This window comes from Suricata suricatta, chromosome 6 (genome assembly GCF_006229205.1).
Source record: "Suricata suricatta isolate VVHF042 chromosome 6, meerkat_22Aug2017_6uvM2_HiC, whole genome shotgun sequence".
NCBI classification, from domain to species: domain Eukaryota; kingdom Metazoa; phylum Chordata; class Mammalia; order Carnivora; family Herpestidae; genus Suricata; species Suricata suricatta.
The window spans coordinates 101,093,925-101,109,866 of record NC_043705.1 but is presented as its reverse complement, the minus strand read 5'-3'; the positions used below and the strand labels follow the sequence as shown (position 1 = coordinate 101,109,866).

Here is a 15,942-nt window from a genome sequence, read left to right as displayed (position 1 = left end):
TTGCCACAGACCCCTTGAAGCGGAGGTTAAGAATCCCTTACCAAAGACAAGGCAACACCAAACAAGGTTCTTAGCATCTCTCTAAAAGTTGAAAGAAAAATAAAAAAGCCAAATGGATGTTTCAACTAGCTCACACAATGCAGCTATAGAAAGTTGAGGCTTAGGGGCAAAAAAGGTGTCTAATGGAAGAGAAATTGAAGTTTCAGAAAACAAGAATTAGGAGGATCTAGATGTACAACATGGGAAAAAATATTTTAAAATGAAGTTAGATAAAAACAATAAATTTCAGGAAAATATACACTAAAAAAAATTCCTCTTAATGAAAAACTAAAACAATACACACTAGTGTAAGCACTGAAAACACCCTGAGAAGCACATGCCCATTGTTGATGGTAGTTATTTCAGGCAGATGCAGATGTTCACAATCTAAGCTGCATATTTCTAAAAACTGGTTGATTTTTAAAAAATAATTATTTATTTTGAAACCTGAAAACCTAATTTGAAACTGCTTTAGAAAAGAGGAAAGTATAGACTGAGGCCAGCACAGACAGCCAAAGGAATGTGCAAAGACCACCCTGGTTTTGGAAGAGGGGACATTGCCCAGAAAGTCAGGGTCAATTGTAAAGGGTCTCCAGACCCTACAGACTTCCAGCTGAAAGTTCTGGGACTCCTGACTCACAGATTCCTCTCCACTCCCAGGGTGCAGCCGGAAGGCAATGTCACAAGAATTGTCCCTCATACTGTTGACGTCAAGCCCTTCAACATCAAGGCTTGGACAAGAAGAAAAGAAACCCAATAGAGAAATGTAAAAATAAAGCAAAGTACAAAACCCAGCTCGTGTAGAGAAACGCTCGTTCACATGAAAACTCTGGGTCTATAGCTCACTTGGCAGGGTCTGTCTCTCAGCCCCATGTCTTTCTTTTTAGCACCGAATAAGCCAAGCATCCAAGGAAGGAGTCACCCATTTGTCTGAGGGAGATAAACTGTAAGCCCCAAGAGGACTGAGGCCAGGCTGTTTTGCACACCAGTATATACCAGTGCCCAATATTTATTTAATGAAAGAATGACTTAAGTAGTTATTGAATTAATGAGCCATTTCAGCATTAGGAGCTTGAAGCATGGTCTGGAGTCTGAAAGAATGAAGTTTAAATTCCAGCTCTGACATCTACTGTCTCCATGGCCATGAGTGAGTTGCTTTACCTCCTGAACCTTTGTTTCTTCTTCTGCAAATATGAGAATAATATGCCTATTTGATAGGGCTATTTTAAGAGTATCATAGCAAAATGCACAAAAAGGGCTTAAAACCAGGCCTGGCACAGAGTAAGCTCAGTAAAGGTCAGCAACTACCATTATTAGTTTCACCAGGGATTATAATGAAAGAACCCTGAAAAGCGGATGGAATCTACCCATTTTCCCCTAACCCTTCCCAGCCATTAACATCCCAGTTTATCACTTGAAAAAGGTAAACAAGCAGTTAGCTCATTCCTGCAGGCCTACTCCCTGGATCAACTTTCACAGATGGCACAGTGGACAGCTAGGAAAGGGTTCAGAGTTTAATGGTCTATTCCCAGTGCCAGTGTGGAGATGTGAATTTTCCCACAGGAAATGCACCCCTGGTAAATACATTCTCAGCCTAGTCTGGGTCTTAGGGGGAAAAATCATTCATTCAGTGACATTAAGATGCTCCATAGAGAACATTCCAGATTGAACCGCAAAGGTGTCCACATTATGGTCAGTCCCCAGGAATATCTTCAGTAGGGAAGCATCTTTCTGCAGCTTCTTATTCTGAGGATATGACACCATTATCACAGGACTCTCAGAGCCTTAGGGTTGAAAGGGACTTCCGTAATCATTCTGTCCAACTCACTATACTGTGGGCTCCCTAAGAGCAAGGGCACACTTCCTTCATTCAGGGCTTCTCCTCAGCTTTCAGCACCTACCAGGCAGGTAGTACATGTGTTTATTCTGTGAATAAGTGGATGAACGAATCAACAAATAAATGAATGAACCTTCTACCTAGTGTAGGAATCTGCCAGACAGCCCTTCAGTATTAGACATCTCCAGTGCCAGGAAGCTCATGAGACCACCCAATCCATTTCAGACCACATACGATAGTTAAAGGTCATACGTTAAACCAAAATCTCTCTCTCTGTAACTAGCACCCACTTGCCTCATTCTGTCTTCTGAATCTACATGGAATGATCTGCTTCCTCTTCTACCTAACTGTCATTTCAGGACCAGCAGCATCAGCATCACCTAGGAATTAGTTAAAAATGCAGACTGTTGGACCCCACCCCAAATGTACTGGGGCAGACAGAAACTCTAGGGTTAGGGCCCAACTATCCGTTTAATAACTCTCTAAGTGATTTTGATGCAGAACCACCGTCCTAGACTACAAGTCTTCAAAATACTTTTAAGGTTGGCAAACTTCAGAAATACCAAAGTGTCTCATTCTCTAAGCCCCTATCGCCTTGCTGCCTCTACCACATCCTGGATCATTCTTTTTTTTTTTTAATTTTTTAATATTTATTTATTTTTGAGAGACAGAGAGAGATAGTGCGAGCAGGGGAAGGGCCAGAGAGAGAGGGAGACACAGAATCCAAAGCAGGCTCCAGGCTCTGAGCTGTCAGCCCAGAGCCCGACGTGAGGCTCGAACCCACAGACCATGAGATCATGACCTGAGCTGAAGCCGGACGCTTAACCAACTGAGCCACCCAGGCGCCCCACATCCTGGATCATTCTGAGTTTGAAGAACCCAGATAAGATGCATCACAACAGTTCACACATATTGAAGTGTTAAACCATTTAACACACCTATGTACAACACGTCTATGAGGTAAATCGTAATTGTTTCTCCGTTTTGAAATTGAGGACACTGGGAACTCAGACATTTAACTTGTCCAAGTTCTTATGGCACAATGTCAGGGCCAGGCTTCAGACCCAAGTCTGTTGGCCCTGACTATGCTTCTTAAGCACTTTCCTGCTCCATCTCCCTTAGAAGGCAGAAGTATAAAAATAAGGCACTTCCAAATCACAATTGGATGGTAATGATAGTGGCCTTGCAGATAGGATGTCACAAAAACGTCATGATCTGTTAGATGCAAATATATGTAGAGAAAAATATGGTAAGCAAAACACATGGCAGGAAAAGGGGATGAATATGTTAAGAACTTCAGAGCTAGTTTTTTCAAACAACAACCCCTTCTCCAAATAGGGTTGCAGATGTTGGCCAGGAAGGTCCTTCTTCCTAGAAGCAAAAGAAGGGTCGTGTTTCATCACCACTATCCATGCAACTATACCAAAAAACAACTTCCAAATCCTCCCCACTGCCCCGAGAGAGGCCCATCTATGTCTGTGTGCCCATGTGGTGCCTTGGCAGTGTTCTCAGGACTCAGAGAGAGCCACAGGGCCGCTGAGCAGTCCAAGTTGGCCCACCGGCCCCGTATTCAGCCACATCTTGTTCTCATCTCCTCCTTGACAAGGGGCTGGCTCAGCATATCAGCAGGAAGCCATCTCTCACCACTGGAGTGTATTAGGATTTTCAGGAAACAAGTTGTGAGTGATGTGCGTCCAGAAAGAGAGAAGTACTGTCCAAGATTTCCCACCCCACCCCCTCCTTTTACGGGCTTTGATGGAAAAGCAGTTGCTACAAAGCGCGCCCCCTCACACATACACACACCCTCCAGGCTCACAAGCCCACAAAGCAGGCAGACAGAATTCCTACATTAACAGCAGCTAGCATAGAAATATTCACTGTAAGCAAAACCCAGGTCACTCAGACCCCAATGTCCTCGACCAAAACCTGAATCTTCTGAATCCCACCTGGGAAAATAAGCTTTCCCCCAAATATTAGACATAAGGTTGCTCTCCAGGGAAGGAGAGCCTGTGCTGACCTGGGCCCTGTTTGTACGCGCAGCTGGACCCCAAAAGCACACTGCAGTCTGAAACAGTCCTGACCCACTTCTCCTAAGGCCCAGTGCCTTCAAAACCAGAACAATCCTGTCAAGGTCTATTTACTATCAGACAAATTTCAGATGCCTCTCTAAACTTTAATCTCTAAAACTCCCTCTGGAGAGAGAGACAGCAGGGCTAAAACAAATTTGCAAAACATCTCTGATTTCAACCTTCCTTCCTCTGCTTCAGATAAGCATGTGGTGAAGACAAAGTGATAATCATTTCCAAACTACCTTGAAAAACAACTGATGTGGCCACGCTCAGCATAAGGAAACATTACTTAGCTCATCCCACAGTAGCTATGTTTACTGACACCTCCCTCCGCCAGATCTTGTTCCATCTAGGTCTTTCAAGAGTATCCCAGCACTTAAACACTGGTGATGCTTGGGGACATACAGCCTTGCTGAGCCCTCTTGTTTCCCCTGGAGGACCTGCGCCCTGCCCACCCTTGCTGATGATACTGTAAGCCTCGGTCATTTCTCGCTCATACTCCCAATGCTGTCGCCAAGGGACTTAGCCCAGTAACTGCACAACACCCAGAGACACTGAAAAATATACAATCCTAAGCTCCAACCCAGCCCCACTGAGAATTATATGCTCTTGAGCAGGACTAAGAAATCTGGATTTTAAATAGTTTCTCCAGGTGATGCTTTTTCAGGCTATGGGAATTCTCCTACTCCACTGGATCAATTTTAACATTTTAAATTCTTTTTCCCATTTCTAGCCTCCTACTCACCCTCCCAAACTAAAGATACCAGTACAGCACAGAGGGAAAGTCCAGGGCTCAGAAAGCTTTGCTTCGAGTACCAGCTGCATTACTCTCTAGGTAACTGTCTTTTCAAACCCTAGAAATGAAGCAAAAGATCACTATGGTTGTTTTTCATTTCACTACAAGAGCACCATGGAGTGGCAGGCTCGGAAAGGCCAGGTTAAGTGTCTTCAGACTGTGTGTTGGGGGTGAGGGGTGGCGGTGATGTAGCTTTGAAAGACTATTTACAATTAATTAAGGCAGCTCTTGTACAACCCTGTAAAGTGAGACATTAACTTGTAAAACACTAATAAGATACAATAGAGGAACTCCAAATGATTTCCACCCAGTAGAAAAGAGAACTCCAAACGTTATGGTTTCATCTTCTCTAAGATGATATTAACCAGTTTTATGTCTAACTTAACAATCTTCTCTCAACATTCATTTTTTTCACTATTAAAAAATACATACATACATACATGTTTCCCTTATCCAACTTTTAAACCAGTTTTATCATCTTTCTGCTTCCCCCATTAATAAGATAAATTGAATGTTGACAAGTGCTCACCAGTATAAGAACTATTTTACTTGAGCGACCTAAACCCCTCCGTTTCCTAGATCACAAATAACAGAATAATAATTACTACCTCACAGCATCACTGAAAGGACCAAATGAGAAACATACATTCAAACACTAGCTCAGACACTTCAAGTTCTGGTGAGCTTAGGCCAAGTCAATTAACTTCTCTGTGCCTGTTTTCTTATCTATAAAATGGGAAGAATTTTAGAATCTACTTCACAGGGTTGCTGTCAAATGCCTATAAAATTTTGTTAAGTAAAATCAACAAATGTGAAAGAACTCTTCTTAAAGTATAAAGTTTTGTGTTCTACAATTCACTGTTACCATTTCTCCAGGAACAGCTATGTACAAATGTGGCAAAATCTTGATCATTGGTAATTCCAGATAATGAGTATCTGAGGGTTCATAATACTAGTCCTTCTTTTTTTGTGTATTAATATTTTTTAATTAGTGAGGGGACATTATGCCAGTCACAACTACTTGGCCATAATCTCCCTTTCTACCAAATGGATTTAGGGATGCCCAGGACAGGCAGACACTGGAAGGGTTTCTGAAAAGCAGAGAGTGTTATTCTAATGCAATGGCCAATGTTCACTCATATTTGGGACAAAATAACAAATTCAGTAAGCATTGTTTTCTTTTGTTTTCGAAGAAGGAGAAAGTAAAGGGAAGAAGAGACAGCTGTTTTAGAACCAAGATTTCTAAACCAGTGCTCATTCCACCTCTGACTCCAAAGGAATGGAAACAAACCAACATGCCAAAGGCATGGCCCTAAAGCCAAATAAGGACTGACAAGTCCAGGGGCCCACAGGCAAAGGCATTCCTTTTTGAGGGAACAGAAAGGCCAAAGAAGGAGGGACTTTAAACATCGTTTCTAATGCAATGACTGGGGATCTCCTCCTACTCCAAAGACTTTCTTGAACAAGTATCATTACTGCCAGAGGACCAGCTCCAGAAGCAACACTTTGAAGCAAGATGGCGCCACTCATAATCCTGGCAAAAAGCCGAAGCTTCATGGCATGTTTTCTTTAACCTTTTATTAAGGAAGTTTCCAAACAATGCATTAAATCAACACTCTTTTTCACCAACTGCTTCCCATTACATCTTCTCCCAGTCCCCATAAGACCTGGCATCCTTCCCACCAGCTCCTGGTTCTATGTTTTGCTTTTATATACCAAAGGATGTTTGGATGAGCACTGTTTACTGCTTTGACCAGCAGGGTCTTTCTTTAATCCTCTCCATGCCTCCCTCTTGGCTAACTCCACAAAAATGAGTAACTTCTCTGTGCAAACAGAGCTGATTTGGGATCAGGGAGCTTAACTGTTAGAGGCCTGAGATAAGGGATCTCAAAATGACTCACCCAAGAGTCTAGAGATTTGCTCTGCAGTGTCCTGAAGAGACCATTATGAGCATTCATCAGAGCTGGGTAAGAACAGTTAAAGGAAATGGGGTACTTTCTCTACCACTCCTTAGAAAATTTTTTAAAATGAAAACATTGCCTGATAGCAGTCTCCCTAGCAACCAGATTTTGATAAACAACCCTACTGCTTGTTTAACAGATCAACCTGAAGGGAAGGGCCAAAGCAGGAGGCAACAGACATATTTCATAGATTCACTTTGTGAATAAGACAAAGGGGAAGGGAAGGAAAGGAACCTCTAAAAATATGCTAGGAAAGAGGGGAATAGGTGGACCATTTCATTTTTCCTATAAAAAAAGCAAACAAAAAGCAGGCAAGTGAAGACAAGAAAACAACCCACCTTAAATCTGGGTGCTTCATCCCTTTTAGATTCTGATTAAATATCCCAGTAACTCTGCCCCAAAATGTTAAGGTTTTCTTAACATTCTAAAGCACAAATCACAGTTTCAGCACAATCAAAAAGGTTAGATGTTGGAGAGCCCTTCTAGATCGCAGTGGACAACTACTGTCCCCTCCTCCAGCATCCTTGCCACCTTCTTGGCATAAGATTGCCCTAAGGTGCATTTAGACAAATGCTCCCCTGTCACTGCATGCGGACTGTGGGCACCTGGAGTCTGTAGTGACAAGCTAAGACAATCAAATCTCATTTCACCAAATTCCATGATGGGTGACATCTGGTGAAAATGGCTGGAGCAGAGTTACCCCCGTGGTGGCATCAGAAGAGACAAACTATGAATTCCTAAGTCATATCCTGTTCAAGCCCTAGTTCTTCAGCTTTTTCCCCTAATACATTCTATTTGTTGTCCCATATTCTTTCCATACCTTTCCATAAAGTGTTTTTGTGGGGGGGGGGGCTGGAGGGGGGAGATCAGTATACAAATTGCAAAGTCGACTGCAACAAAAGAATCTTTATATGCCACCCTCTCTGTCTAATGCTTCTCCTCAATCCACTTTTTAAAAAATTTTTATTTATTTTTGAGAGAGAGAGAGTGTGTGAGCAGGGGAGGGGCAGAGAGGGAGGGAGACACAGTATGTGAAGCAGGCTCCAAGCTGTAAGCTGTCAGCACAGAGCAGAGCTTGAACCACAAACTGTGAGATCATGACTTGAGACAAAGTCAGACACTTAACTGACTGAGCCACCCAGGTGCCCCAACCCTTGATCCACTTTTGTATTTTTTTTAACGTTTACGTATTTATTTTGAAGGGGAGGTCAAGGAGGAGCAGAGAGAGAGAGAGAGAGAGAGAGTGCCCCAAGCAAGCTCCATGCTGTCATCATGGAGCCTGACATGGGGCTCGATCTCACAAACCATGAGATCATGACCTGAGCAGAAATCAAGAGTCAGACACTTAACTGAGCCACCCAGTCACTCCTCAATACACTTTTATAGATGAAAAATTTGAAAAAGAGCAAAATCAATTTACCCAACATCACATAGTTATATTTTGCTTCTAAACTCATTGGTCTAAATAAACAAAAGTAAGCTAAATGTCAGTGGTAGATAATCCAAGAGTTAGGCCATCCAGATACTCTCAGAAGGCAGAGAGGAAGGAGGTTCATGTAATCTTATCAGTAACTGCTTATTAAGCAGCATCATAGAGTACAAACTGTGGGGCACATGGCATCAGGGAGACCAAGTTCCTCCCGGCTTGAATTCAGCATGTATTTGTTCTGGGTCCTCAGCCAAGGTGCAGTACCTCTTCTACGCCTCAGGCTCGGCATCTGTAAACCCATTGACTCATTCCACAAATACTGACTGAGACCAGTGGTGTCCCAGGCACTGTGCTAGGAGGCTAAGGGCAGTGAGTGAGACAAACCCAGTTTTCCTGCCCTCCATCTAGCACCTGCTTCTCCCGTCATGAAGATCAGGGGAGGCTGAAGGATGGCAGAATATGCCACCCCCAAATATGCCACATAAGCATTAGGATAATTTTGCACCAAAGGCAATTGAGAGGAAACAGATACAAAAAAACATGCTCTCTGCCCTCCACCTATTTGCCTAAAAGCAGGACAAAAATTTTCAAAGGCATTCCTCCTCCCCTCTCTACCAGGAAGGACAAAAGTTAATTACCGGAGATAACTTCAGACCCTATCTGCCCAGGAAGGCACCAGAAGAATCTACACAACAACTTTTACTAACTAGCTTTGGTCTCCCATTGGCTTCCCATATATTTACCTTCCCACAGTTTCCCATCTTTGGTAACTGTTTTCCTCTGTCCCGTCATTTCTCTACAAATGTATTGTTCTTTGGGAAAGATGCTACATAAGCCTGAATTCTAACTCTGTGAGTTACTCATTTCCCCCTTCCTATCTCATATGTATACATGTTAATAAACTTCTGTCTACTTTTCTCTCATTAATCCGTCTTTTGTTTACAGGGTTCCCAGCCAAGAACTTAGAAAGGTTAGAGGGTAAATTATTTTTCTTCTCCTACAAGGTCAGTTGTGAAAGCACTTTGCAAACCAGGCCACACAGAAGGCAGGTATGACCATCTGGTCCCAGGAGGCCAAGTCACTGTTAAACAGCCCATCTTCCTTCCTTCCTAGAACTGCTGCAAAGCAGTCAGGCAACCAACTTCCTACTACCCTAACAAGCTGCTTACATAGCTATGGAGGAAGGATGCTGGTGCCATCAGTGCTTAGGTGTGTGTGTGTGTGTGTGTGTGTGTGTGTGTGTGTGTGTGTGTATGTATGTGTGTTGAAAACAAACAGGAAGAATGGCCTAGAGAATAGGGTCCTTACTCAACATTGTTGATCTCCTTTTACCCAGCCATATTCTTACCACCGCATAACTGAAAGGCTTGCTTAATCTTTGCACTCTTACCCAAGCCCCAAATTTAGCATCAAGAGGTCAGGAGATAAAGCACTTCTAGCATACCAGGAGCCTGATATCTTTCCCAACACTTAGATCACCTCTTTCCCTAGTGTTCCAGTCTCCTTCCAAAAGAATCCTTTTGCATGACTTGCCCTTCCTTTCAGCAGAGGAGGGGGCTTGGAAACAGAAACCATGCCTGATATAATGCAGCCATTATAGCCCCTTGGCCCATCTGGACCTCTCTCCAAGGAGGCTGATTGATGCAAGAGGAGAAAATGTGGAAGCTGCCAGTTTTCCATAAATCTGTAACCTCAGGGGAGAGAGAAGGAAAGGGGGCAGTGGGGTACAAGGGAGCTATGGAAGGGACTGGAAAAGAGCCATAAGTACAGAAGTCATAAAGACCCCATTTCTCCTAGAACGAGCTGAGGAAAGCCTGGCCCAGCTCCACCCACTCAATGATATCATTGTTTTCAACAAAAGCTGGTTTGAGAACCCCCAGAGAGGCTCCCAGTGAGGCCCCAGCTGCTAGACCGGGCAGAAGGCGCACCAGCTCCTGGGAGATTAAGCGCTTAAAATTGCAGATAAGGGGGAGAAAACATGCAAAAGGCCAAATTACAGAGATAACCAGGGTAAAGATAGACTTTGCTTCTGCCCAGCCCTTTAAGGTCAAGGAAAGAGAACAGGACACCACTTTACATATGGATTTTATCAGTGATCTCCACCACGATCTTGCAAAGTTGGTGCCTGGGGATTATTAACTTCATCTAATGAGAAAACTAAAGATTGAAAAAAGAAGCGGCTTGTCTGAGGTCCTATCGCAAGTTAAGGACAAATCCAGGGCCCGGCAGCCCTGTCCCCCTACCTATCATGGCCTTTGAATCCATCCCCATTCACAGTGGCCTTTGAATCCATCCCCTTCCTCAGCCCCTAGTCAACTCACCTCCCAGTCTCCATGGTTTCACCCTACAAACATCCCTGTAATGCATCCCCTGCTCTCCTTATCAACTACCTCTTCCCTAAATTTAATCACCTTAATTTCTCACTCAGTTATAATAAAACTCTCAAATGGGTCTCAGTACTCTCTAGTCTTGCCCCTTCCAACCCATTCTACACTCCAGTTCAAGCAGTCCTTGTCAAATGCTGTTTGACACATGGGAGGCTATTACTATCTGGCTTTTAAAATACTCTTCATCAGCTCCATTGCCCTGAAGATAAATGGCCAACCCCTTCAAGGAGGCTAAAAAGCTCTTCAAGGATTCACCCCTACCTACCTAGCCAACTTCTTCTCTCACCATTTCCTCCTGTTCTCCTCCCTCTCTGCTCTAACCACAAAGAACTTTTTTTTCCATCTCCTCATGTTACTCTTGCCTTTGGGTCTTTGTTTCTTCTACCACTGCAGATCAAATAGGCCAACTCTACCACCCTCCCGCCTACTCCTTCCTTCCTTCACTTCCTCCCAGAAGCCTTCCCTTACCTCCAATCCAAGGTAGGTCCCCCTTCCCCATGCTCCCACAGTGGGCTGTATGTCCTCCATTACAGCCCTAATTGTTCCAGAAAGTTTATTCCTAAGCTCTAAGCCCCACCACGGCAGAAACTGTGCTTTGCCTGCCACTGCTCTCCAAGGAACACCCACTTAGCCCGATACCTGCCACATGGTTGGCACTCACAATATTTGTTGAATGAAGGAAGAGAAAGAAAGAAAGACAAGAAGTTAAGAGTTACCAACGAGTAAACCAGAGCTCAAGCCCAGTGCAATGGAGACTCCCATCAGAAAAGCCAGAGATTCAGAGTGTCTGACTGGCTCAGTCAGTGAAACATGTGCCTCTTGATCTCAGGGTCATGTTCAAGACCCATGCTAGGCATAGGGCCTAGTTAAAAAAAAAAAAAGCCAGGGATTCTCTGACCCAATGTCCACCTCCAGCTGAGTTTGAGCGAGGCCTAAAATGTGCTCCAGGGTGCTCAAGGGTCTATTAATTTAGTATTCAAGGTGTCAGCTAAAGGTCTGTGCATGACACTAAGTTCTACATAAAGAGTAACTCATTTTCTTAAAATCAAAATATTTCCTGGGTGAAATACAAACACAGTTTCATTCTCAGGACAGAACCTTAGATTTTTCTTGGAATAGTCAGGCTCCATGGCACACACACAAAGGTTGTGGAGTAGAAACATCCTCCAACTTCTAGGGAGTCTAGATGAAGGACCTAGACATATCTTGGAAGCTAGGGAGAAAACAGAGGTTCCGAAGGTGGGACATCCACACATCTCCCAAGGCTAAAAGTATATCCACACATCCATCTGCATCCCACCCATCATGCCCCGCTTCCCAGGAGGCTTTCCTTGCCTCCCTAAGTTGTGAAACAGCCACCCCTGCTTCATGCTCAGCCTCTGGCAGTCCATGGCTCCATCCAGGTACACCTCGATCCACTAGACTCAGTCCAAATTTCCCTTCAACAGGGAAATGTAAAAAACAAATACAGCCTTGCTTTAGAGTGTACCTCAAAGATCTTTCCTAGAAGTACCCCATCTACCTCCCTGACCACATGGTTTTAGAGCCCAACTCAAAGTCAAAAAGGGGGGGAGGGGAGAATATAAAATACTGAGCTTTAAGGCACTGAAATCCTTGGGTAGCAAGATGTGGAAGGAAAATAAACCCTTTCCCCAGCCCTCACATAGCACCCTTCTGAGTTAAAATGATCTGGCTAGTTGGAATACTGAATTCCTAAGAGATTATTAGCACTACAGCCTTGATTCCCCTTGATCCAGACCAAATATTTATATATTAATTTCAGTCTGAATTCCTTTCTCAGTCTTCCACTCACCTCTCCTCCCTCCCTCATCCAAAAAGCCTCCCCTCCTTTGGATGAACCAGAAGGCATAATGCTAAATGAAATAAGTTGGACAGAGAAAGACAAATATTGTGTGATTTCACGTATATGCAGAATCTAAAAACCAAAACAAATGAATAAACAGAACAGGAACAGACTCATAGATACAAGAAACAAACTGCTGGTTATTGGAGGAGGGACAGAGTTGGGCGGGGAAGGGGTTGCGTGAAATAAGTAAAGGGGATTAAGAGGTACAAACTTCCAGTTACAAAATAAATAAGTCATGGGGATGTAATGTACAGCATAGGGAATATAGTCAACAATATCATAATAACTTTGCATGGTGACAGATGGTAACTAAACTTATCATGGGAATCATTTCATATTGTATGCAAATATTAAATCATGTACCCCTGAAATTAATAGGATATTGTCTGTCAAATATACTTCAATAGAAAAGAAAAAAAAAAACAGCCTTTCCTCCTTGCTCCTGCAAGACGACCTCCAAGTAACTGTACTCAGGGAAGTTTTATCTCCCAGTCAGAAAGCTTCTTTCCCACCTGCCTCCTCAGCACTGTACTTGCAACTCTGTTATTAAATTTGTAACTTGCTTTGAATTCTGCGGTTTGCATGTTTTCTCACTCACCGACAGTAAACTACAGGAGGACACGGACACTGTGTTTACATCTACTCCCTACAGCACTTGCATAGGATTTCACACATAAATGCTCCATCCCATGTGCTGAAAAAAACCTTGTGGAATGGAGACAGCTTAGCTCTGGCTTAAAATACATGAGATCTGGGGCGCCTGGATGGCTTAGTCAGTTAAGCATCCAACTTCAGATTGGGTCATGATCTCACACTTTGAGAGTTCGAGCCCTGCATCAGGCTCAGTGCTGACAGCTCAGAGCTCAGAGCTTGGAGCCTGCTTCAGATTCTGTGTCTCCCTCTCTCTCTTCTCCTTCCCTGCTTGTAACTCTCTCTCTCCTCTAAACATTAAAAAAATGTCTTTTAATGCAGGAGACCCATCAACTGTTGAATGAATAAACAAAATGTGGAATATCCATATAATGGAACACTATATAGCAACAAAAAGGAATAAAGTATTAATACATAAATCACTTTACACTAAGTGAAAAAGGTCAGGCACAAAACAAACAAAAAACAAAACAAAACAGCCAAAAACAAAAGCACATGTTGTATAATCTCCTTTACATGAATATCCAAAATAGGGAAATTTTTAGACAGAGAGCAGAGTAGTGGCTGCCTATTGCTGACGGGGGTGGGGAAGAAGGAGGACCTGCTCACACCAGTCTACAAGCACTGGTTTCACAAAGCACCACACACTGATTGGCTTAGAAAACGAATTTATTATCTCACAGTTCTGGAAGCTGTAAGTCTAAGATCAAGGGGTTAGCTGAACCATGCTTCCTCTGAAGTTTTTGGGGAAGGATCTGCTCCAGGGCTCTCTCCCAGCTTCTGGTAGTTCCTTGGCTTATTCCATGATCTCAGTCTTCACACAGCATTCTCCCTGTGTGCATGCCTGTGGCCACATTTCCCCTTTTTATAAGGACACCACTCACATCAGATGATCCCAGTATGATTTCATTTTAACTGATTAAACCCGCAATGACTCTATTTCCAAATAAGGTCGTTCTGAGGTCCTGGGGAGTTAGGACTTCAACATGTGAATTTCAGGGACACGTTCAACCCATAACACTGCTAATGGCTTCTTTTTGGAGTGATGAAATGTTCAAAAGCTAGGACATGTGGGGTGATACAACTCCAAAAAACATTCAGTTGTATATTTTAAATAGAGAAATAATGCAGTTTATGAGTTATTTATCAATAAAGCTTCTTTTAAACAATGGAAGGAGAGCTTGGCTTAAAGAGTGTGTCCAAGCTCAAAACTCAACCTATTGGTGAGGGTGTGTGAAAAGCTGTCTCAACAAGGGCTGTAGGATGTAACTTAGAGGGAAGTCAAAGGCAGTGTGCATTTATCCACGTGTTCCACGTAAAATCCCCTGATCCAGTGACTGAAACCTGGAAGGTGATCCTCCAGAAGCACCTTCCAAAGAATACAGGGGAGGTCACTTCAGCACTGCTTGTAAAATTGGAAGAAGAAAAAAAGAAGAAGCAACAGCTTGAATGCCTATCAATATGGGGTAATTAAATTAATTGAGGCATCTTTATTAATATTGAATCTGGATGATGGGTATATGCGGATTCATTATATTATTCTACTTCTGCATGCATTTGATAATTTTTCACTATAAGAAATTTTCAAAGTTAATTATGGCATACATATACAATGTAATATCACAGAGCCATTAAAAATTACCTGATAAAAAATCATCTGATAAATTGACATGGAAATGTGTCTATAATATGCTCTCATATTCTGCTGCATGACTGTAAAAAGGCACAGCCTTTGAGGGTAGAAGCTGTGGAGTGAGAGGTACAACTGATCAAAATCCAAACCATATTAAACATATATTCTAAATGACCTTGCAACTCTACCTGTAGGTATCAATCCTGTAGGAATTCTAGCAACTGTTCTTAAAGATAACGTGTAGGCTAATTACTGCAGCATTACTTGAAATAGCAAGAACTGGAAACTTAATGGTCCATTAATAAGGATATTAATTTTGATCTATCCATTTAGTGGAATCCTATGTCACCATTAAAAAGAATGAGACAGAGCTATAAATATACTAATATGGAAAGATACTGAAGATAAATAATAAAAAAGCAAATTACAAAATAGTATATAAAGTATGATCTCATATATTTTGAAACTCCATTACTTGTGTAATTTTTTTCCAGAATTTCATTATCAAAGTTTTCAAACACTCTAAAAATTTATTGTATAAATTCTTTTATATTTCCAACTGAAAAAAACTTTATAAAACTGAGGATATATAGTATGACTCTATTTGGGTGAATTTACATGGGAATTTGCAAAGGGTTGACACGTAAAATAGAGAGTTCAGCATAAATGCTCACACACTGGATGCTGGCCTTAAGGTAAACAGCCTGATGGTAAAGGGATCCTTAAACTCAAGAATCAACTCCTGACTTCCTCCAAGTGCACTACTTCCCTTTGCTCTGACAAGGGTCCATCTAAGGCCAACAGGGCAGCTGACAGCTTCCTCCCATTCATTTTACCCATGCTCCTGCTGAAGGGCCGCCAGGAGAAATAAGCTTGAGACAAAAGAAAACCATGGACATCCTTCCTGGCTACACAAGCGGCCCAGGCTGTGGATCCCTGGAAGGAGATAGAGCCGGAACCGGCGAACAAATCCTGACCTCCTTATCGGACAGTTTGGGGCCTTGCCAAGGAAGCGGCTGGGCACTGATTCTGCAGGCACAGAAAAAAGGTACAGCTTGGCTGGCTAGAGAGCCCTGCTGTATTCCTGAGATACGGTTAGGTCAAACTGGTCATGGCTGGAGAGCAGAAGTGAATTTCCTCTCATGGGTGATGGGTTTTAAAGTCAACTCCTCCAAATTACATTTGGAAACCAACTCCGGGGAATTCCCTCTTACTTCATTCTTAACTGTTTTTCCGACCCTGAGAACTACAAATAATAGTGACCATTTGTTGC

General features: G+C 42.7%; 1 protein-coding gene across 5 annotated transcripts in view; it reads right to left on the bottom strand.

Annotated features, from left to right (window-relative positions):
* The window catches only part of ADAM19 (ADAM metallopeptidase domain 19), an 85,232-nt gene that overhangs the window by 53,468 nt on the left and 15,822 nt on the right, over positions 1 to 15,942 (bottom strand). The gene's annotated exons all lie outside the window — the stretch shown is intronic.